The sequence below is a fragment of the Anthonomus grandis genome, chromosome 11, assembly GCF_022605725.1.
Source record: "Anthonomus grandis grandis chromosome 11, icAntGran1.3, whole genome shotgun sequence".
In the NCBI taxonomy this organism is placed as follows: domain Eukaryota; kingdom Metazoa; phylum Arthropoda; class Insecta; order Coleoptera; family Curculionidae; genus Anthonomus; species Anthonomus grandis.
Window position 1 is genome coordinate 5636399 of NC_065556.1, and position 23296 is coordinate 5659694.

General features: G+C 32.8%; 1 protein-coding gene across 1 annotated transcript in view; it reads left to right on the forward strand.

Moving 5' to 3' along the window:
- Positions 1-23296, forward strand: part of LOC126742453 (uncharacterized) — a 1408556-nt gene that overhangs the window by 469333 nt on the left and 915927 nt on the right. The gene's annotated exons all lie outside the window — the stretch shown is intronic.

The following is a 23296-nucleotide window of genomic DNA, read 5'->3' on the forward strand; positions in this document are numbered from 1 at the left end:
CTTGATATCTTGTAAATGAAGACTCAAGTTAAGGATGGGCACTTCTGTAGAAACAGACTGGAAATCTGGAAATATTATTGGTTGTTTGTCCACGTCGATTACTTTTTGGAAATTAGTGATCGATAGGTGAGCGACTTTGAAGTTGCATCTGCTGGGTAGGTTTAACAGAAAGCTTCCAGATAGTCTTCGAACTTCCTTCTGTTGGTGACAACTCAACTGCACCATTTCTTCTTGAGGGGGTACAACGATCCAATCGAATGATTGATCCAGTTGATTGACTATTGATTTTGTGAGACTAATATCAACTTGTGGGCATAAGGTGGAGTTAATAATTTTTGGGGTTTCAAGTAAGCCTACTGCGCAAGAATTCTGGACTCCGAGATCTTTCAGGTCATCTTTATCGCAAAGGAAGGTTCCAGGTTTAACTTCTTTGCATGGGTCCTCTCGATGAATGTAGTGCCATTGATTTTTTATTAAATATTTACTTCGCGGTATTACAACCCTAAACAGACTCTGATGCCTTATCGGTAAAGAATAAAGATGATAATATTCAAATAAGTTAGGACTAATTATAGGGATTCGAAGCAAATATACAATTCTATTGTTAAGAATAAAGCTATCTACATTTATGATCTTTTCAAAATTAAATATTTCTTCAAAAGTAACTTGCAAGGGCATACTTGAAGTTCCTACGATTTTTTCAAGGTTTTTTAATTCGGTTAAGAGATCTTTCATATTTACAATGCTGGGATGCATTAATCCAAGCCTAGAAAAAGTTAAAGAGTTTTCAACATCTTGCAACACTGCATCAATTATTTCATATAAGTTTATTATTTGATTTAAGATGTCTTTTATGAAAAGTTCATATTCATGTCGTGTTATAGCATTTTCTACAAGTTGATTTATATGTTGAATTTTGATCGCAAGAAGGTTTTCGTTATCGCTTATCTTATTAATTGTAGCATTAAATTTTTTTATAATGCTTGTTGAAAGAGAGTTTTGGTTTAATAAGTTAGAAGCCAATTTATTTTGATTTTGTTGCAGTTCTTTAATAAGTTTATCATAATACTCGCCATCGCTAGCATCTAAATTGCCTGTAATTGCCTTAAAAATAGATCCAGCTACGTTTATTATGCCTCTTTTAAATCGTTTAGAATTAGGGATTAATTCTCTTATTTTATTTTCTACTCTTAACTTAATTAATTGTAGAATTTTTAAATAATTACTTGTATTATTATAGTAATCTTTATGAGTCATTAAAGCACTTGTTACATTTATCGTTTGATTATTTAATTTATTTATTTCGTCAAGGATGGGGTTAAGGTCGTAGTAATGTATTAAAGTGTGGCTGTATTTTGTAACTTGAGCTGTTCCTAATCTGTATGGTAAAATTCCTGGGTTATCTGCTACCTGCGTTATCGTAATTCGGTTGTCATTTGCGAGCACGATCGTCGCAGAGCTGAAAGAGAATAATTGTGCTTTAATCAAAGCTGTAAAGTTTTTTTAGTGGGCGTCTTAAATTGCTCATATGTATTTTACCGTGATTTTCGGTCGTTATTGTTTTGCGGTTTTCATTTACTGTTTCAATATTACAGGGTTTTGTAAATTTATCTGATAATTTTTGCCTTTGATGTTTTTTTATATACACACTTTGATTAGGCTGAAATAGCTCGGGCCCATCGCGTTTTTCATTAATTTTACTAATTAATGTTTCCTTATTTTCAACAAGTTTTTTATTTAGATTTTCGTATAAAAGACGAGATTTTTCTTTATGGGAATTTACATAATCCGTTAAAAGAATTTGATCCAATCTTATATCAAAAGGATCACATGGAGAAATGTGTCCACTTATCACTTCTATGGGTTTAAATTTGGTTACTGAGTGAATGGAATGATTATATGCTAGTAAGGCATAAATCATTTTTTTAATTATAGGGGTATTTTTAAATTCTTGATTATTAAATAAGCGTATATGCTCAGATAAAGTTGAGTGAAGTCTTTCAATAACTCCATTTGACTGAGGATGGTTAGGTGAACAGAAATGTAATTTAATTTTATGTAAATTAAGAAGTTCTGTAAAAATAGTGTTTTTGAACTCAGTACCGTTGTCAACTATTATTTGTTTAGGTACACCGTGGTGACAGAAAAATATTAATAACTTGTCCACAATTTCTGTTGCAGCTAAAGAATTAAGGGGGTACGCTTGAGCGTATTTTGAGAAGCTATCAATTATTGTTAAGAATTTAACTTGTTCTAATGTGTAGGTGTCTAGGTGTATTATTTCGAAGGGTTTTGATGCTGTTGGCGTTACATTCATTTGCATAGTGACCGGGTTTCGTTCGTATTTGCTTCTTTGGCAAATTTCGCAATTATTTATATATGTTTGGATTGTATTTTTTAAATTTGGCCAATAGTAGCGTTCTTTAATTTTCTGTAGGGTTTCATCGATACCACGATGATTGGTCTTAGATTCATGATAATTTTTTATTATCTCGGGTATGTCGCGTTTATCGGTTACATCGATTAATTTTTTTAAACATCGTCGAAGTTTGAGAGAAGGCCATTTAAAGGTTTTTCGAATAACTTCAGAAAACCTTTCATAAACTTCTGGTTTTTCAAAATAAATATGATATTGTTTATCAGCTATAACATATTCTTTTATTAAATTTAAAATATCATTTTCAAAATCATTTTCGGAAATTTGAGCAGTAATTCTGCGTTTTCTCTCAAATAAAATTGAAATTTTTGGTTTGGCTGGTGAATGTAAAACAGTTGAAATAAAAATTTGATTCGCACCATAATTGACTGGGATATCATGGATTGGTATTCCCACAATAGGGTCTTCACTTTGATTCGTATGAACGGTCATGTCGTCATCATCAGGTGGTTGTTTATCAGCTGTTGGAGTTGTGACTGGGTCAATGACTTGATGCGTGACGTCATCATCTGGTTGAACCATGGTGGAAATTTGATCTAAATCTTCTTGTTCTCGTGAAGGTCCTTGTCCTTCCTGTAATTCTCTATTAAATTGTTCGATATAATCTTTAAGATCAAAACTGTTTGTTTCTTTAGTATGTATCTCTATTCTTGAAAGGGCGTCCGCATTTGTGTTAAGTTTACCTTTTTTATAAATTACATTATAGTCATATTCATCAAGTTTAATGCGCCATCGCATTAATTTGGAACTAGGGTCTTTTAACGAAAATAACCACTGTAAGGGCTTATGATCAGTGATTAAATTAATTTTCCTTCCAAAGATATAAGGGCGGAAATATTTCGTTGCCCATACTAAAGCCAAAAGCTCCTTCTCTGTTGTCGAATAATTTCTTTCCGAATCATTGAGAGTTCTTGATGCATACGCTATTGGTAAATCATGCCCTATTGGTCCTTGTGATAGCACTGCTCCAAGGGCTACATTACTAGCATCCGTAGTGAGATTAAATGTTTTTGTAAAATCTGGATACTGTAAGATAGGTTCATTTACCAAAAGATTTTTACATAAATGAAAACATTCTACAAATTCTTGGGTGTGTTCGATGTTCGCACCTTTCTTTAAACATTTAGTCAGTGGTTTTGTTATACGGGCAAAGTCTTTAATAAATCTTCTGTAATAGCCCAATAATCCCAGAAATCCTTTGATTTCTTTTGTCGACTTCGGTATTGGATATTTCTTAATTGCTTGAATTTTGTCCGGGTTTGGTTTGACACCGTCTGCTGTTACAACGTGTCCAAGATAGGCGACTTCCTTTCGTAAAAATTCGGACTTATCTAATTGTATTTTGAAGTTAGATTCTCGAAGTCTTTGAAATACACATCTTAATCGTTCTAGGTGTTCTTGTAACGACGTGGAAAATACAATAATGTCGTCTATATAGACATGACATTTTTCATTCTGGATACCTTTTAAAATATTGTCCATTACACGCTGGAACGTCGCTGGCGCGTTCTTCAAGCCAAAAGGCATACGCAAAAATTCGTAATGTCCCTGCTCTGTATTGAATGCTGTTTTTTCGATGTCATCTTCATGCATCTGGATCTGGTGAAATCCACTTGCCAGGTCTAATGTGGTAAAATAATGACACTTGCCAAGTTTGTCCAATAGATCGGTTATATCAGGCAACGGGTATTTGTCACCTAAAGTTTTAGCATTTAGTCCTCTAAAGTCGATAACGACTCGCCATTTTTGAGTGCCCGATGCATCTTGCTTTTTGGGGACAACCCAAATTGGTGAACTCCATGGAGAGTTACTTGGTCGAATAATTTTTTGTTGCAACATTTTATCGATTTGTTTTGCAACTTCGGCTTTGTGTACTTGAGGATAACGGTATGATTTGGTATAAACTGGTATTTCATCTGATGTCCGAATTCTATGTTTAATTTTATTCGAGAATGTTAAGGGGTCATTTTCATTATAAAATATGTCACTATATTCTTTAATTAAATTTAATATTTTAGTTTTTTCTTCTAAATTCATATGATCAGTTCGAAATTTAGAAAAATTTAATTTGCGTTGGTGTGAATAAACGCTTTCGTCATAATTATTTAAAGAGATTGTTGGTCTTTCAAGGTCTTCTTTGTTAAATTTTTCTACCTCTATCTCATGCGAAAAGTCTAAAGTTACGGGTTCGTTGGTGTTATTTAATATAGTGGTTAAAGCAAAGCCTTTTCTTGCAACTGATAAGCATTCCGGGATCTCGCAGTTATGAAACTTCTGATGAGGTATTATAATTTCGCCATTTTTTACAGACGTTTTAATTTTTATAACTTGCTCGACTCGCGGTGCAATTGTTATGCAGTTTAATTCATTTTTAGTTTCTTGAAATTTTAATTTAATTTTTGCATAAGGTGTTATTAAATAACCTTTGTCAAAATCGAGTTTTGCTTGTAATAATTTCAGGTTGTCAAGTCCTATTAAACCATGAAAAATTTTATGAAACTTAAAAAGATAAAATTTCAAATTTTTTGGTTCAGGCAAATTAAAAATTGTTGAAGCGGGAATTAAAGAACTAAATTGATGTGCAGATTTTTGAAAAACATTTGACACTAAAAAGGGGTCGTGAAAAATTTTATCAGCATAAAATTTTTCTGCAATGTCAGGGTCATAAACGATTTTGTTGAACCTGAATCAATTAAAATTTTTATTTTGGTTTCTGGAAACTCTATATAAGAAAGTTCGCTAGAGTTTGAGAAATTAAAGGAAATTAATTGAGGTTCATGTGTCACATTTTGGTGTTCGTTTGAGAAGTTTCCTGAAAATTTTCATTTTCATAAGGTTTCTCAATTATACCTTCGTTACTTTGTTCAGAACCATATTGAGCAAAAGAGTTTTCGGTATTATCGTAGTCACAATAATTAAAGGGTACATTTGTACAATTCTGTTCTTGAGGGTAATAATATTGTTGTGGATAATATTGAGAATGTGTTGAATTATCAATATTATTTTCAGTTTCCGTATTATATAATTCTTCAAAAACAAATTTTGGAGGATTATAATTATTGGATGTATTTGGGGTATTTGTTAATGGTTTAAATTTTGAGGATTCTATTCCAGACATAGGGGTTGCTGGTGGTAAATGTTTTATTTGGTTTGGCCTAAATACATTTGTTGGTGGTTTAGTTTTGCCAAATACTTGTGAGTTTGTGAAAAACTGTTGAGGTGGTCTATTAGGGTTTGGCCTAATAGGCACTGGTTGAGAAGGAAAAGTTGGTCGAAAATTATCTCTAAATGGTTGAGAATAAAAATTATTATGGTATTGTCTATTTTGATTTGTGTTATTTTGATAATGTTGATTAGGTACGTTATGCCTTATGTTATTTTGATTTTTTGGCATATTTAACAAATGTTTTGCGTTATTTTCTTGCAAGTAATGAATATTATGCTCTTGAGTGACAAACTGTAGAGCTTGCATAAGATTTTCAGGTCTCATGCATCTAATTGTTGTACCTAGTGGTTCTTTTAAACCTGATAAGAAAGTTTTTAAAGCAAGGTCGTTATAGAGAGATCTTTTTAAAATTTTTGCAACATCTGTGGTTTCATGTAAATCTACATATGAACACAACAAATTCAAAATATGTAAAATACGATCGTAATATTGACTTGGCTTTTCGTGATTTAATTGTTTCATCATAACCAAATCCCTGTTTAAACAAACTTCGTCCCTTTGATCCGCAAAATTTCTTCTTAGGGTCTCTTTTAACTCATCCCATGTACTAACATTTTGGATATTTATGACTAACTTAGCTTGCCCTGTTAACTTACTTATTAAAGAATTTAAAATATATACATTTTGAAAATTAGCAGCATTTATTCTATCATAAAAACTATCAATAAGTGATTGGCATGTTGTTAAATAACGATTTAAATCATTTGGATTTCCGTCAAAAACGGGAATGCAATTTAAGTATTCCGGTTTAAATTGTGCCATTTCTAAATTATTTGTAATTATAGAATTAAAATTATTATTAGAATTACTACTACTTGATTCTAAATAAGATTCGAAATTAGATGCTTCCGTAATTTGGGAAACAGAGTCAGCTGAGAGTTTTATTCTTAATTTGTTAAAAACATCAATTATGTCTTCGACGTCAGACATAAAGAAAATGCAAATATTTAAATATCAATGCATTAAAAATTAAATCAATAGCACTTACATTAGTAGAAGTCCAATCTTCGGCATAACTCTAAGGATGAGGCTCTGGTTAGGCAATGTAGTCCCTTCCAATTCCTTATCCTTGCGAAGACAGGCAATGTACGTCCTATCCCCCGATGTTTAGTCGAACAATATGTAATACACAGTTCTACGATAGATTGGGATCTTTTGATTTTCGAAAAAATCCACTCTGCGTTTCACAAAAAGTCAACTTCACAACAATGTTCTTTCCGGTTAATTCGTTAAAACGAAAAAATCGATCGGCGATTCGATTGATTTCCAGAAATCCGACCCGACTGCGCCAATTAACTCACTAGCTCGAAGATTTTCCTTTTTAAAAAAAATTTATTTTACAAATAATATTACATTAGAGCTTAAACTACTTCTAACGTATTCAACTGACTGACTAAACAATGGGTAAACAAAGAATATATAAACATGCAATATGATATGCTGAGCTAAGGGCTTTCCATAGAGGTAACTCGTGGTTAAAAATATCAGGCGTGGTTTGGATTACTTCAGCAGCTGCGGAAATTCTGGCCACCAGGTCTTCTTCTGACTCGACTGGAGTTTCATATACGAGACTTTTCATATTATGCCCTTAAAGAAAAATATCTAAGGGTGTCAAATCTGAGCGCGCTGACCAGGTGACAGGGCCTCCGCGGCCAATCCAGCGCCTTCCAAAATTTTCATTTGTAAACTCGCGGACAATAAGTGAAAAATGAGCTGGCGCTCCATTGTGTTGTAGCCATAAGTTCTGTCGTATATTTAGGGGCACATCATCTAATAGTTCTGGCAGTACATTTCTTAAAAAATTTAAATAAATATTTCCCGTTAAACGAGGAGGCATTATAATTGGACCAATTAAGCGTTCTCCAACAATGCCGGCCCACATATTGACCGAAAACTTATATTGATAGCTCCTAAAATGAATACCATAAGGGTTTTCCTCACTCCACACATGATTATTTTTAGAATTAAAAATGCCTTTTGTAAATAAAGCCTCGTCAGTAAAAAGGACATATTTTGGAAATTGAGGTTCTTCTGTACACCGGTTAAGAAACCACTGGCAAAAATTCACGCGGGGCATAAAATCATTGGGTCCTAATGATTGCACCTTTTGCAGGTGGTAGGGCCTAAGAAGCTGTTCATTAACAACGTTCCATACCCTAACATGATTTATATGCATCGCATCAGCTACTGCTCGAGTACTTACTGATGGGTTATCTTCAAATCGCTGAAACATTTCTTCCTCAAAATCCAGGATTCGGATGTTCCTCTGCGCGCCATTATCTTGGCGTTTTATTTTAACGGAGCCAGTCTCCCTGAGCCGTTGATTGACCCTTTCAAAAAGTGTGTGAGCTGGGATTCGCCTTTCGGGAAACCTTCATATAGTCGAGAAGCAGCTCTACCATTACATCGAACTTCCCCATAAATTAAAAGCATATCGGCGTATTCAGCAAAAGTGTAATCTTCCATTACTTAACCGTAATAAAAAGGGAATTAATATCATGTAAAAAATACTGACAGCGACAAATTTAAAAAATACTGACAGTGGCAATGAATTAGCATTATTATTATTATTAAAATAATTAATTCAGGTGCTTTATCTTAGTTTGGTTTTAGTCAATTTCCACAAAAACTTTGATATTTACCGAATTTTACTAAGAGCACCTTTTTTATGTAAAAAGCATAGGAACATCAGAATCTAATGCCCAAACGGGCAGAAATTAAAGTCTTAAAGAAATGGACCTAAATTTACCAAATACCACCCTCATTCTGAAGCCCCTGGTAAATATTTTTTTATTTAGTAGGTTCAAAAGAATAAACATACTAACGATAATTTACCTCTCAAAATTGGTTGCGGTAGCTAAAGTAGTTTCCGAGCCATTAAAAAAAAAACTAGTTAAGGTTCTTTTCAAAGAGCTCTAGCTCCCTGAGGAAGCTTTTCCGGACCCTTGTTTATATGAACTTTTATTTTTCTTTTGACGTTTTCTATCTGCCCTAGAAGTTTGTAACATGATCAACGGAACACCCTGTATATAAAAATTTATGGATGAGCAGAAAAGTTTGAATAAATAAAGGGTGAAAATTGATTTTAAACGGAATGTTAATGTTATAAGAAACTGATAACTAGCCTTAAATATCCTCCAACCTAGGCGATTACCAAGTGGTCACTTCGAAAGGTGTACTCAGGTACATGAGCTAAACTAGGGTATAGCTGTTGGCGATCAGTGATCCAGGACAATATTCAGTTAATGCGTTAAGGAACAATCAGTTGAGGTTAGGTCAATATTCCAATCTTAAAATTCTTGCATAAACAGAGAAAAAACTCTGGAAGGACAAAAGCCTTCTTATAATCACCAGTATTATAGGTAAATAAAGAAAGGCTTTAAACGAAAACAGATAAAAGTACTTACGTCGCGACGTGACACTATCGAATTTGACTTTTATATAACAGCATTTAAAAAAATTTAAGAAATAAACACTCGGCGGTGTTAAACAATATTGATGATACTTTATTAAATTAAAAGGAGCCCTTAAATTAAGCCAGTTAGAGAAAACAACCGAAAAGATGTGCCTTTCACCTGCCCCTAAAGTGAAAAGAAAGAAATCGTTCCTGTTAAAAATGTCGTTTAACCGAGTGACATATGACAAGGCATGTGTTTATGACGGATAGTGGCTAGAGTCCGTGATCGTGAGATCGTGAGAATCAGTACCAAGTGTATCGCAACACTTAAACTTAAAATAATCTCGAACCTTTGTATAGATTTTCAACAAGTGGAACATAGTACGGGTTAGGGTGAGAGTTTGGATATTATAGTAGGGCTGTAAAGGATTTAAATTTCTAAGTAAATATTACATAAATTAAGAAAAACTAGTCAAAAAACTAAAACGTTACACCTTTTATTTAATACTAGTCTAAATCAGCGACTTTGCTCGCATCGAAGTAAAATAATTTTTGTAAGTAGTAATGATGATAAGTAGTGAAGATGAACAAATGATTCAATTGTTCAACATTCACGTAATGTTATTGCAAAATCGATGATGAATCCGCCATTTAAACCATGCCTTTAACCTTCCCCGGTCAAAAACACATAAGCGTGCTCATTTCAAATACAAATACAGAGATTGTCTCACGGTATATAAGAGGTATGTGGATGACATTTTTATAATCTGGAATGGCTGGGAGGAAGACCTTCTAAATTTTCTTAGTTTTGTAAATTCTTTACACACAAACATTTCATTCACCATTGAAGAAGAGATAGATGGTATTTTGTCTTTTCTTGACCTTCTAATCAAGAAATGCAATAATAAACTTAATTTAAAAATATGTCGTAAGCCCACCACTACCGATAATGTAAAGCAGTACTCTTCAAATTCTCCCTACTCATACAAATTTACCTCCTTTAATTAATTTTTCTATAGATATTCTGTTTAATATCCCCTTGTCAAAAGAAGTTTTCGCCAAAGAACTGAATATTATAAAAGATGCGGCTTTTAACAATGGAGTTCCCCTTTATTTAATAGACAATATTTATTACAAATTTTGAAATAAATATAAATTGACCTACTATATAGTTTATAATAACGACACAAAAAGTTGCTTTAGATCCTTGTCCTTTTTTGGTTCAATCTCCTTAAATTTAGCAAGGTTCTTTAAATCTCTAAATGTAAAAATCACTTTTAAGACAGTCAATAATTTAAAAAAAACCAATTGGTCAGTGCAGTGGCAAGCGTTTTTTCCAAATCAGGAGTTTATTCCTTAAAATGTGGCGATTGCAACGCAGTATACATTGGCCAATCTGGAAGAAAAATCTCTACACGCATTAAAGAATACGTAGCGCTTTTTGAAAAATATAAAAACACCAATATCAGTGATACCAAATCAGCGTTTCCCATTTGCTGGCCTCAACTCATAATTTTTCTTCAGGGGTGGGGCTGAAATGCTTCATGAATGCTCTAAAGGTAAGAAGCTTGACCTTCTAATGAAAATTGAAATAACAAAAGCTAAAAAGAGTCCTGTTCTCGTGTGTGTGAATGACGTATTTACTTTTGAACTTTAGTAATTTTTAACATTTTCCTTTTAGTCATTTTCTTCAGCTAACGTTGGTTAACTTATTAAGTTATTTAGCATTAGGTCCGTATAGTCGATAGTTTTTTCACCCATACTGCTTACCTTGTGGTACCGGGTTCGATTCTCGATAAGTCTATGTTGTTGCGTTTCACTTTTTTATTTTTTATTTTTTGTTCTGTGCAATTATAACCTAAAAACTATTGTTTATTTATGTACTGTGAAGTGTGTGGAATAGTGTGGATGGCTTTTTTAGTTTAGTAAGTTTTTTTAGTATTTTTATGTAAGTTTTTAGTTTTGTTTAAGTAATATTTTTAATTTTAGGCCTGATGATGCTCTAACTAGAGCGAAGTACGTGTAGCCTATAATTATATGTGGTGAGACCATGACTTTGTGTTTTTCTTTCTTTTCGTCAATAGTGCTCATTTCAGTTAAACTAACAACAACACTCCAGACGGATATTTACATTTATCTTAAAGTTAAGTAATTTATTTTTAACTGCTTGTAGGTCTCGGCAAAAGGAGCTAATAAACCAGAAGTCACCTAAATAAAAGATGCCTAATAAAAGAGATAGTAAAACATTAAAAATTAAAAAAATTATAATAGCGATTGCTGTTACCGTTTTTTGTCACTGCTCTTACCGTATATCAAAATTTGTGTTGTTGTATAATTTTCAGTACGAATCTTTGGTTCAATTAGTTGTATCAGTCTTTTAATAGGGCGTATTTAATTTGTCTGATTATTTTGTGCGAAAAAATGGCCAATGTTTATGAAAACAATGAACTAGTGGATATAATGCTTATTTATGGAGAGTCCCAACAAAATGCAGCTGCAGCATGCAGGTTGTATGCGGAAAGGTTTCCTTTAAGAAATCATCCGGCCTCAGGTAGGGGAGAGGTAGGTACAGTGAGACGGTCGGAACATTGAGACAAACTCGGTAGAGCTTCGTACGTTCGGTATTTTCTGGTCAAACTAAAAGAACACACCTATTGTCACCTTAATTTAAAGCAAACAAGAAGCGGTTAAGATTCAACAAGAACATTTTCAGTTATCGCTGATCAGTCGAAGAATCAGTCGCGTAGGAGTAATTTCACCGTATCCACGTAGCCGGTGTTTTCGTGGAAACGAAACTTTTTTAAACAAAGTAAATTATTTTATGTAAGAGAGAATTCATTTTACAAAACAATTACATTAAAATAATTGATTATTGCAAAAGTGTTATTATTTTTTTAGTCGTCTTTTATTAAATAATTATTATGGAACAGTGAAACACGTCTCACTGTTCCTTTACTGTTTTACTGTTCGTACTAAGTATATTAGATATTTGCTTGATGAAAGTTATGATAAAATCATTAAATTTAAATTTTGATTATATACAAAACTCATAAACGTTCACTTAATTTTGGCTACACAGTATTTTATCTATATTAAAAGGTAAAAAAAATCTTAAAAAAAATATTTTTGTAAACTAAAATTATTAACTGTACCGACAATTTATTCCAATACAGTCTGGACACACAGTGTCTCAGAACCGTAAGAATGGATAGATGATGGTATAATTAAAATAAAAATAAATTTAAAAACAAAACACAAATAGCTACTCAAAATTTAAATTTAAGATCTCACTGTTCCTTTACGGATTTTATAAAACTGGTCCTTTGCAAAATATCTTCTCTTACAGATAGAAAATGCCACGAAAAAACAAAACCAATCGACAAATAGGCCGATTTTCTGAAGACCAGATGAGGCAGGCTATCGAATTAGTTCAAGGAGGCACTTCTATACGTCAAGCAGCACGAATGAAAGGACTATCTTTCCAAACGGTCCAAAGAGATGTAAAAAAAAATCACCAAGACGAAAACATTCGTTTATGTCCTAATTACAAGGTGAAACAATTTTTACTGTCGAACAGGAGAACGCCTTGAGCGAATATATAATCAACTGTTCCAAAATGTTTTATGGTCTGTCAAGAGACGATACCCAAAGATTGTCATTTAAAGCTGCAGCTCATAATAATATAGTCGTTTTAGCAAACTGGCATGCATCAAAAAGTGCTTCACTTGCCTGGATAAAAGGATTCCAGAAGCGTCATTCCGACTTGTCTCTTCGGACCCCAGAAGGTTGTAGTCTTTTAAGGGCAACCAGTTTCAATAGATTTAACGTTGACATTTTTTTCACAAAACTTGAAACTGTTTTAAAGCGTTTCCCGGTGTTTGGAGATGGTAGTCGTATCTATAATTTAGATGAGACAGGAACCGTTACCGTTCAAAAGTCCCAAAAAGTATTTGCACAAAGGGGTATACGACAGGTTAGTAAGACCACAAGTGCCGAACGTTGAACGCTCGTTACAACCGGTTGCATTATTGGAGCATCGGGAGCAGCTATTCTTCCTGTTATGGTATTCCCGAGAGTGCACTTTAAAGACTTTATGATAAATGGGGCGCCCAACGGAACTTTAGGTCTAGCTTCGAAAACAGATTGGATGAATACGGAGTGCTTTGTGCAGGTTGTTAAACATTTCATTAAGCACACTGGTAGCATCAAGGAAAACCCTTCTTTGTTGGTAATGGATAGTTACCAAAGTCATTTATCAATTGAAGCAATCGATTTGTGTAAAAATAATGGTGTCACGATCCTAACTATACCGCCGCACTGCACTTATAAGTTACAGCCATTGGACGTAGGCTTACTAAAACCATTTCAAACTTTCTATAATCCGGCAGTAGATGCATGGATGATGAATCATCTCGGTCAGACATTTACAATTTATAACGTAGTTACATGTGTGGGCATAGCAGATCCACGAGCAATGACGCCCATTAACATCACAAGTGCTTTTCGAAAAACCGGAATATTTCCATTCGATCGGCATATTTTTACGGAAGAAGATTCTTTGTCGAGTTCTGTGACGGATAGGCCGCTTACTGCAGATGAAGCTACTCCTGAAAATACAGATGAACCTCCAGTTGTAGAAAATGCAGGTCCAAGTAATAGTGATACCGCCACGAAAACTTTTGTTAGCCCAAGTGTTTTCAAAGGTTATCCTAAAGCTCCACCAAGAAAATCAGGCGAGAGCAACAAAAAACGCAACGCAAGGAAGGACGATGATTGCTACCGATACCCCGGAGAAAATGGAACTTATTAAATCTAGAGAAAAAACACCAGAAGAAAAAAAAGTAAAAAAGCGCGTATTAGATAGTGATTCTGATGAACAAGATAAAAATTAAATAGAATTACAGGATTCTAGCGGAGGAGAAGATTATATTGATGAAGATCCCGAGCTCCCAATTAGTTTCGAATATCTTAATCGGTATCCTAATATCGGGGAATATGTGCTTGTTGAATTTAACTCAAAGCAAAAAGCATACTATGTGGGCAAAGTCCTATCTCAAATAAAAGAAAATGATTTTGAAATATCGTTTTTAAGGAAAAAAACATTAAATGTGGAAACAGCTTCGTATTTCCAATGGTCCCAGATATCTCACATGTATATAAAAAGATATTAAAATGATTTTGCTGGCTCCTTTAACGCAAGGGTTAACCAAGCGTCAAAAGTCGCTTTTGAAATTTGAGAACTTTGACAGTCTAAACCTAAAATAAGTGTACTTATACCTAAAATAATAATAAGTGTTGCGTCTCAGTATTCCAACATGGATAGGTACAGTGAGACATCTGGTATTTTTTAGTTTTAATTTTTTTGTGATGTTACCTTTAGTTTTTGTCAAAAAACAATATCGTTTTTCAGTTCCTATTTATATGCCAAATGTAGAGATAAAATATGAGCTTAAAATAGCGTTTAATAAAAAAGTTATTAATGTTAAAAGTTTTGCGTCTCAGTATTCCTACCTCTCCCCTATGTCTGTAAATTCAGTTAATATACTTCGTGGCATAAAGTTATTAAAAGAACAAATGGAGGCCATACTGGAAAATCTGTTCAACCAGAGATGTTACAAATTGAGTAAGACATTTTAGAAATGGTCGAAAACGACCCAACAAAGAGTAGCAGCTTAAGTTGAAGTTTCTCATAGTAATGTGTGGAATACAATTCGACAAGAACAGTATTATCCTAATCATTATCAACGGGTTCAAGCATTACAACCTGAAGATTATCCTAGAAGAATCGTATGACGTCGAATCGTGAAACGTCGACTGACCGTTGAAATATTTATATTTTCTTCGATACAATCTGCCACAATTATTATTAGATGTTATTAGATGTTCCTCCAAATCCGATACAGAATATGTTATTCTTACATGATGGGACTTCACCAAATTTTAAACGAGAACTTAATGATGATTTTTCGAATGGATGGATAGGGCGCAATAGGCCCATTTCTTGGCCTCCTCGCTTCCCAGATATATCGCCTTGTGATTTTTTTCTGTGGGGCTATTTGAAACAATTGGTATATCATGATGGTACAGTAAATACCCCGGAAAAACTTAAAGAGTACATTGAAAAGCCTTGTGATTTATTTCGTGGACACCAGGATTTTATTTTCAAAGCTTGTAAAGAATGGACTCCGAGCAATATTATGTGTTAATCAAACAAATTGGGAAAATTTTAAAGAAATGTTTTAAATACGATTACCATTTAACTTAATAAAGATTTTTTTAAAATAATTTTGAATAACGTGAGTTGACTCTCTAGTTATGCAATATTTATAAAGGTGATTTGGTATTTTATCTTCTTTTAACTCGTTCTACAAGATGTTAAAATAAATGACTTAACTTTGAACACTCTGTATGTTTATTATTATAGTTTCAAATTCTCTTTAATTAAAATAATTGTTTTATTTGTGAGCACTTATACATTATTTTAAATATTAGAATAACATTTACATTTTCATAATGCATTAAATAGTATAAAATATTTTAGGAAAATTCGCGTATGCGGATTTTACGATCATATATGTAAAACCTGCATTGAAAATGTTTTAAACATATTGTTACATTTGCGTCATATACCTTCAAAATATTGTGGCGACCCATATCGATTTAATTTAGTTTAACAGACGAAAGATCTTATAGGAGGACCCTTTTTAGAATATATTACCATCTGGTGACATGCAGACTAAGAATAATGTGGGTCAAGAAGAATTGCTTTGAGGGGTTAATTTTGTCATATTATGCATCAGCCGGGTGACAAAGGAGACCAGATGACGCTGCCAAGTAGAGACAGTTTGACTTATGAGGGTATTTTTTGGCGTGAAAATATTAAAAAAATTGACAGTTATATTAGTATTTTCATAGGAGGTATACTATCGATATAGATAGACAGGGAATGTTATTGAGAAAGGGACATATTTTATACGTAAATAAAAGTTATACAAGAGACGTAGTTTTTAATTGTCACACGCATAGAACATTGAAAGGCTAGAATTAGCATTGCCGTGGAACTATGGGCAGTTTGTTTGCTTACAACATCTTTGATGCAATGATGCCAAATGCTTATGTAGAAATGGCAAAAAAAATACTTCATAATATCATAAATATTTGTCACTTATTTTGACAGGCACAAAACGATGTTATTGTTCCCTTTTAATGAAATATAATAAGATATCAAAAACAAAGGTAAGGACACAAAGTCACGGTCATTGGATGTGATCGTGACTTTGTGTCCTTACCTTTGTTTTTGTTTTCGTTTAGTCTCTTAGGGAAAAATGGATGATACGTTTCTATATAATAAGGTATTCTATTAAGAAGTCAATATTCAAAGGTAAATAAATGTAGATAAAGTTTATTAGCGAAAGGGGCAACAACATTGCAACGCCGCCTAATTGCATTGTTGATGCTACCGACACAAGGAATCTTTACCAGTGACGTCTTCAAAAAATATTAACATGAGAAATATTTATTAATAATAAATTATGCTTTAACTATAAACAATATTGCCGTTCATGGACCTTATGCGTTTTTTTAAATATTATTCATTTGAGTAAAGGTATTTATTATCTACTAAAAAGGACTTTTATAAATATTAAATATTTTATAATTATTATAACCTATTAATAGGTAAGTATTTTTAAAAAAAATATTTCAATTTGAAATAAATTGTATACAATTGTATATAAAGATTCTTGTATTTCACACATACTTCACCTTGTAAGTTTTTATTTAGGCTAATTTCTATGATACCCTATTCTACGGTTATGATGACGGTTCTTTCTTGATGTGGTATGACAGTATCGGTATTTATTTGTAAAAATATCGGTTTAAATCGCCTTTTTTCTGTGGTATCATCGCTTATCGTAACAGTTCACAAAAACACTCAAATGAGAACTTTTCCCCTTTTCAACTAAAAACTAAAGAAAAAAGACAACTTCCCAAATGCCGATTGTAAACACAAAGCCGTTTGACAAGATGACATGTCGCGCATCACTGAGCTTTTGCTTGCGGTGTTGTCATTTTAAATTTTTTACAAGTGGTTTTAGGAATAAAAATGTTATTTTTGGTCTTAGAATAGGTTATATCTATTCCTACTTTTTATTTATAATCCAAAATCCAATACAAATAAGTTAAAGTAACATTATTTTATGTGAAAATGTTCTCTTTTGAAAATGTGTGTAAGCTTGACAACAGAGAATCGGTTATTTTTCTAAACAAAACACGTTCTTGCTCCTGACCACATGTTGAACTTAAACAAAATTGTTGTTTCTTGATGCTAGTCTTTCAATGTTCTAAGATCACACGTCTGTTGCCAGTTATAAATTATTAAATAAACAAATAGCAATTTGTATATCTAATTAATATTAAAAAAGGGCTAACAGATAAGCTATCCTGTGACAGATAAAATGCAAATATGCTCGCGCTATACAAAAGATTTTTGCCTTTACGTTACGAAAAGAGCACCGTCGTTACATTTTATCCTCTAAAAATCGATAAATAAAAATTAAATTTATAATTTTAAAAACAGAATTAAATCTTATCTATCTTAACATCTGAATTTAATCAAAATAAGTCCTAAACCTATAAACTTTAAAGGAAATATATTAGGGTCATAGAGTTCAGCTATACAGGGTTACTGGTAATTCGATACATTCCTTTGGAGATGTGATAGGGGAGGGGGTAAGAAGTAAATTGAACCCTAATATGTATTATGCAAAAGTTGATAGTTTTCGACATATTTAATTTTTTCTGTTTTTCTTTAAAATGTAGACCTTAGTGGTTTAAAAGGCAGTTTCCAGAAAATCCGCTGTATATTTTTTTAACTTTTTAGGCAAAATACATGCTCAACACATAAGTGTTACGTTTGTAATGGCAAAAGTCCCTCAAATAGTTGTAACCATAGGTAAATTCTCGATGCAAAGTGAAATTTTTTTTTCTTAAATAAAATACTACACTTTCTAGTGGATATTTTTTGAAAAAAAATTATGCTACATTCTTCAAAATTTACGTAAAACTTTCTTATTATCTAAGCTAACTCATAGGCTATAAATGCTACCAAAAATTTTAACAGAATTTTGTATTTTTATTATTAATAGTAAGTAATTTACTAATAGTAATACCACTTGAAAAATGCCAAGTGGTATTTACTTCTATGGTATTTAAGTACTATAGCAACAATTTGTTTTTTTAATTTTATTGTTAAAAATTTGATGTGTAGATAGTCTGACAGCAATAATTGTTGTGGAAAGTAGTGAAATTACGAGTTTCGAGTTTATTTTTCTCGTGTTTTCAAAGAAGGTATTCTATTGGTTTCTGCGCTATGGCCACGTTTACTAACGCTGAATATGCAGATATTATGTTTATTTATGGGTTTTGCAATGGTAATGCCGCGGAGTCTCGCCGAGAATACCAACGTCGCTTTCCGAACCGCCGCATTCCAAATGTCCGTGTTTTCGCTTCGACCTACCGAGCTATCGCTGAAACTGGATCCGTAAAACCAAGAAGAGGTGACGCTGGCGCTCCTCGCGTATATCGAGCAGAAGATGAGGAGGAAATATTAAGACATTTTGAAGACGATCCAACCACATCCACTAATGCCGTAGCGCAGCAAACAGGATCATCGCAATGGAAAGTTTGGTCCACGATTCGGCAAATGGGAAGCTATCCTTACCATTATACGCCTGTCCAAGGATTGCAAGAAGGGGACCCGATAAGAAGGGTAGAATTCTGCAGATTTATTATAAATTCTGATGCAGACAATAGAACTTTTTTAACCGACATTTTGTGGACGGACGAGTCAAAGTTTAGTCATGAGGGCATTACAAATTTTCATAACCTTCATTTTTGGGCCGAAGAAAATCCCCGTTTAACAAGAGAAACCAGTTTTCAAAGAAAGTTTTCTGTAAATGTGTGGATGGGACTTATTGGCCGGGATGTAATAGGACCACATTTTTTCCCAGACCATTTAAACGGGGATATTTATGAAAATTTTTTACGACATGACCTACAAGATCTTTTTGACGATATTCCTCTCGCCGTTAGAGGACGAATGATATTTCAACATGACGGCTGTCCAGCTCATTTTCGGCGGTCAGTTTGGCAGTTCCTAAATGAACGTTTCCGAATCGTTGGATTGGTAGGTCAGGTCCAATAGCTTGGCCAGCACGAAGCCCTGACTTAACCCCGCTTGATTATAGCATATGGGGTCAAATGAAAGCACTGGTTTATGCAACCCCAATAATTACCAGGGAAGATCTTATCCAAAGAATAACCAACGCTGCCCAGCAGATCAGGAATACCATAACAACTAGAACAACAAAGACTGAAATGAGAAGGCGCTGCCGAGCCTGTATTCACAATAGAGGCTCTCATTTTGAACAAGATTTGTGAAGGTAAATACTGATAAATGCGTTACTTTACAATTTATAATAAAAATATAAAACCATGTCACCTAACTTTTAAGCATTTGTATCCTGTGAGCTAGCTTAGGTAATAAGGAAGTTTTATTAAGGAAATTTTGAAGAATGTAGCATAATTTTTTTTCAAAAAATATCCATTAGAAAGTGTAGTATTTTATTTAAGAAAAAAAAATTACACTTTGCATCGAGAATTTACCTATGGTTACAACTATTTGCGGGACTTTTGCCATTACAAACGTAACACTATTGTGTTGAGCATGTATTTTGCCTAAAAAAGTTAAAAAAATATACAGCGGATTTTCTGGAAACTGCCTTTTAAACCCCTAAGGTCTACATTTTGAAGAAAAACAGAAAAAATTAAATATGTCGAAAACTATCAACTTTTGCATAATACATATTAGGGTTCAATTTAGTTCTTACCCCCTCCCCTATCACATCTCCAAAGAAATGTATCGAATTACCAGTAACCCTGTATAATGCTCACAGACTACTTCAATATAGATTTTTTTATAATGTACGGAATGTGCAATATAAAATCAAATAATGCGTATTGATTAAAATGATCCTGAAATTTTCAATACTCATGAATTTTCCAATTAAGTTTTCTTTTTTTCTTTTCTTTCTTTTCTTTCTTTAATTAAAAGTAGTCATCAATTTTTGTTGAGGAGACTTACTTATTACAAGAACACTACAAATTTGGTCAAAACTTATAATATAGATTGAAAATAAGTTACATGTATTTCCCTATAAAGGCATCATCAGATGTGATCAACAGCTTCTGAAAATCACATCTTTAAAAAACAGCAATGTATTGGTAATCTATCCGTAGTTTGCACGTCATAAAGTTCATATCACACATCATAATAATATAATATAAGTTTAAGACTTTTCACAAACTTGTTATTTTCTTGCCTTACAATATATCATGGAGTATCTAGATAAAAAGTTTATAGTTTTGACCTGTATTTTGATTTATCCGATTTTACAAAGACTTTTGACACGGCCAACCACACTTTGTTAATGAAGATTGTTGATTGATGTGGCATTAGGAGGTGCGACGTGAAGGTTGTTGTTCTCTGATCTAAAGAAAAAAACAGACATAAATTGTGATTAGAAATTCCAATATTTTGTGGCTACTTCTCTCCTTTTTATATGTAAATAATTTATTTTAACGATTCTTCTTTTTTTTTTTGATTGTCTATCTGCGGACCATTATTAAACAAAATATTGACGAATTGTAAGTCGGCTGCTCACTTGTGAAGGAACTTATGAAAAACTGGTATGATATGATCAGTTTAGGTTTAAATTGTAAAAAATGGTGTAATTCATTTTTAAAAAGTAGCAAATTGCTTATAATCCTTACTAAGAATCTAACTTGCATAGGGAATATTATTTTAACAACCTTTATTCCAAGCAAGTAAGTCTGTGTGAATTCATTAAAGAATTAAGAGATGAAGTATTTAAAAATATACTTAATTTTTCCTATTTTAAATAGTTAGAATTCATCCTGCATGTATGCTTTTTTCAGCAAATGGTGATGTTGATATTTTTCGGATGCAGAAATGATTTATTTGTTGTTCTTGAGGTCTTTCTTGCAGAACCTCTTACCGGCCCTACTTCTGTAAGCTAAAGATACTTAGTCATCCTTTCCTATTTTTGGCTTCCTTGGTGATATTTGTAAAAAATACCTTTACTGATTTATAGAAAATTGATATAGTTATACTAACAATACGATAATAGTAAACAATTTACGGATTTCATTACACAGTTCTACATTTCTTGAGAGGGGTTCTCATTACATGTCCATCAAGGCATACAATATGTTGCGCCTTTCTGACAAAGAATTCTCTCAGTTTAGTCACTTGTTTGCATGCAGATTGTTGATATTGATCAATCAGCGTTCACCTCCTCTCTTTGGCAATATCGTTTCTTGAAGACTGTGGAGGATGATTGTTAAACTGAGTAAGCAAAGTGCGTGTTGTACTTGATCTCCTCTAGTTTTTTATTGCATAGTATCTATTTTATTTCTCCTTCTTTAGTATTTTATTTCATTCATCTTAATAGCTTTTATAAGATCCCTTGCTTAACCTTTTGAATGATATCTTCATTGAAAATCTCTATATCAACATTAATTATTTTTCCTCTCTCAACATTTAGGATTTAACATTTCTTAATCAAATTCAAAATCCATATGAATATCGGTCAAAAAATGCTGCTGATTTAAAGAAGGTTGTTAATCTCTTTTCTGCTTTCTCAATTTCTTATTTTTTTTTTCTATTTATTATTATTTTTATTACTATTATTATTACTATTAATATTATAGGTTTCATACCAAACGGCAATCGCACTCCCCCCTGAAGAAATAGGGATCATTCACTTATCCCAGATATCTCAGATATTAGAAGGATGGAGTCCTTTCCATGTTATCGGACTCTGTTTTTTTATTTTTTTTGACAAATAATACACTTAGACATGTTTCCTAATTCATAATACACTAGTTCACGTTATGTGCGTTTCTCATAAACTTTCTCACGACTTCTTCTCACGAAGACGTGGATAATAGCGCGGACTTCTGCATTAGCCTATTGTACTGTATTCTTCGGGTGTGGGTAAAACCAATTTAAGCAATAATGCCGGGTTTTGGTGGTTGGTATATTATAATTTTATTTAGAAATTCAGATTAAAAAAAAAAGATTTTCTTATAATCGGAGTACCTATCATGTTAAATATCACTTTCATAATAAAATAAAATATCTAAAATATTTTACACAGGTTTTGTTTAAAGGCATAATTATTAAGCTAAAATCAATAATTGATAACTGTTGTAGCATAAAATTATATTTTCAAATAATTCAAAGTTGGTGTTAAACCTATGGAAGTAATAGTGCTCAAATTTCGTTAATCGGGTAAAGTATCCCGGAACGCACGAAAAAAGCATTTTTTTCTTGGCGTTTAGCTGATCAGAATAGGTGACTTATAGTTGGAATCACTAGTTATCCGGTAGATTAACCCGGATTCGCAAATTAATAAATTATTATATTAAAGATGAAACTAACATTGATTATTTTGGTACATCTAGTCTCCCCAATTTATAAGAAACCCATAGCTTGTATTAAAAACTCATTTTAAACACTTAATATTTTAAAGTGAGGCTTGGTATTCCTTTAGATGAAAAACATGGAAACTCCTTTTCTTCTGTGTTACTGGATTAACTAAAATATTTATGTTAAGGCTTACTCATTTTTTAACAGCATAAAAACCTTCAAAGAGGATGTATTATTCGCCCGCAATAAAACAAATGTAATAATATAATAATAACCCAGTTCAAATTTTTCCACAATTCGTCGACCTGAATTACGTAAACGATGATGGGCAGCTTGTATTTTAAGTATCTCACGAGCGAGAATTAACTTTTGCTCCCGAGATTTGGTCTCCAACAGCCCTCGTAGCCTAGACGGTAACGAACGAATTTTTTCTTCCCAAAATGAAGTAAAATCGGTGGACTCATGGACCAAGCAATTCAGAAAATTTGCAAACGTCTCAATCTCATAGGCCCACCTGGAATGATAATTTCGAACGAAGTAGTCCTCCATTTACGAGCGGTAAACTGAGTTCCCTGATTCGACAAAATTCGTTGATGATCCCTCTTTCACAAAACATCATTTTAACAGTTGATTCAAGATCGCGGCGGTAGTTGCTCATTTTAAGGGGTAAAGTGTTACATATTTGTGAACACATCAATAATGACACAAATATACGCTACTCCC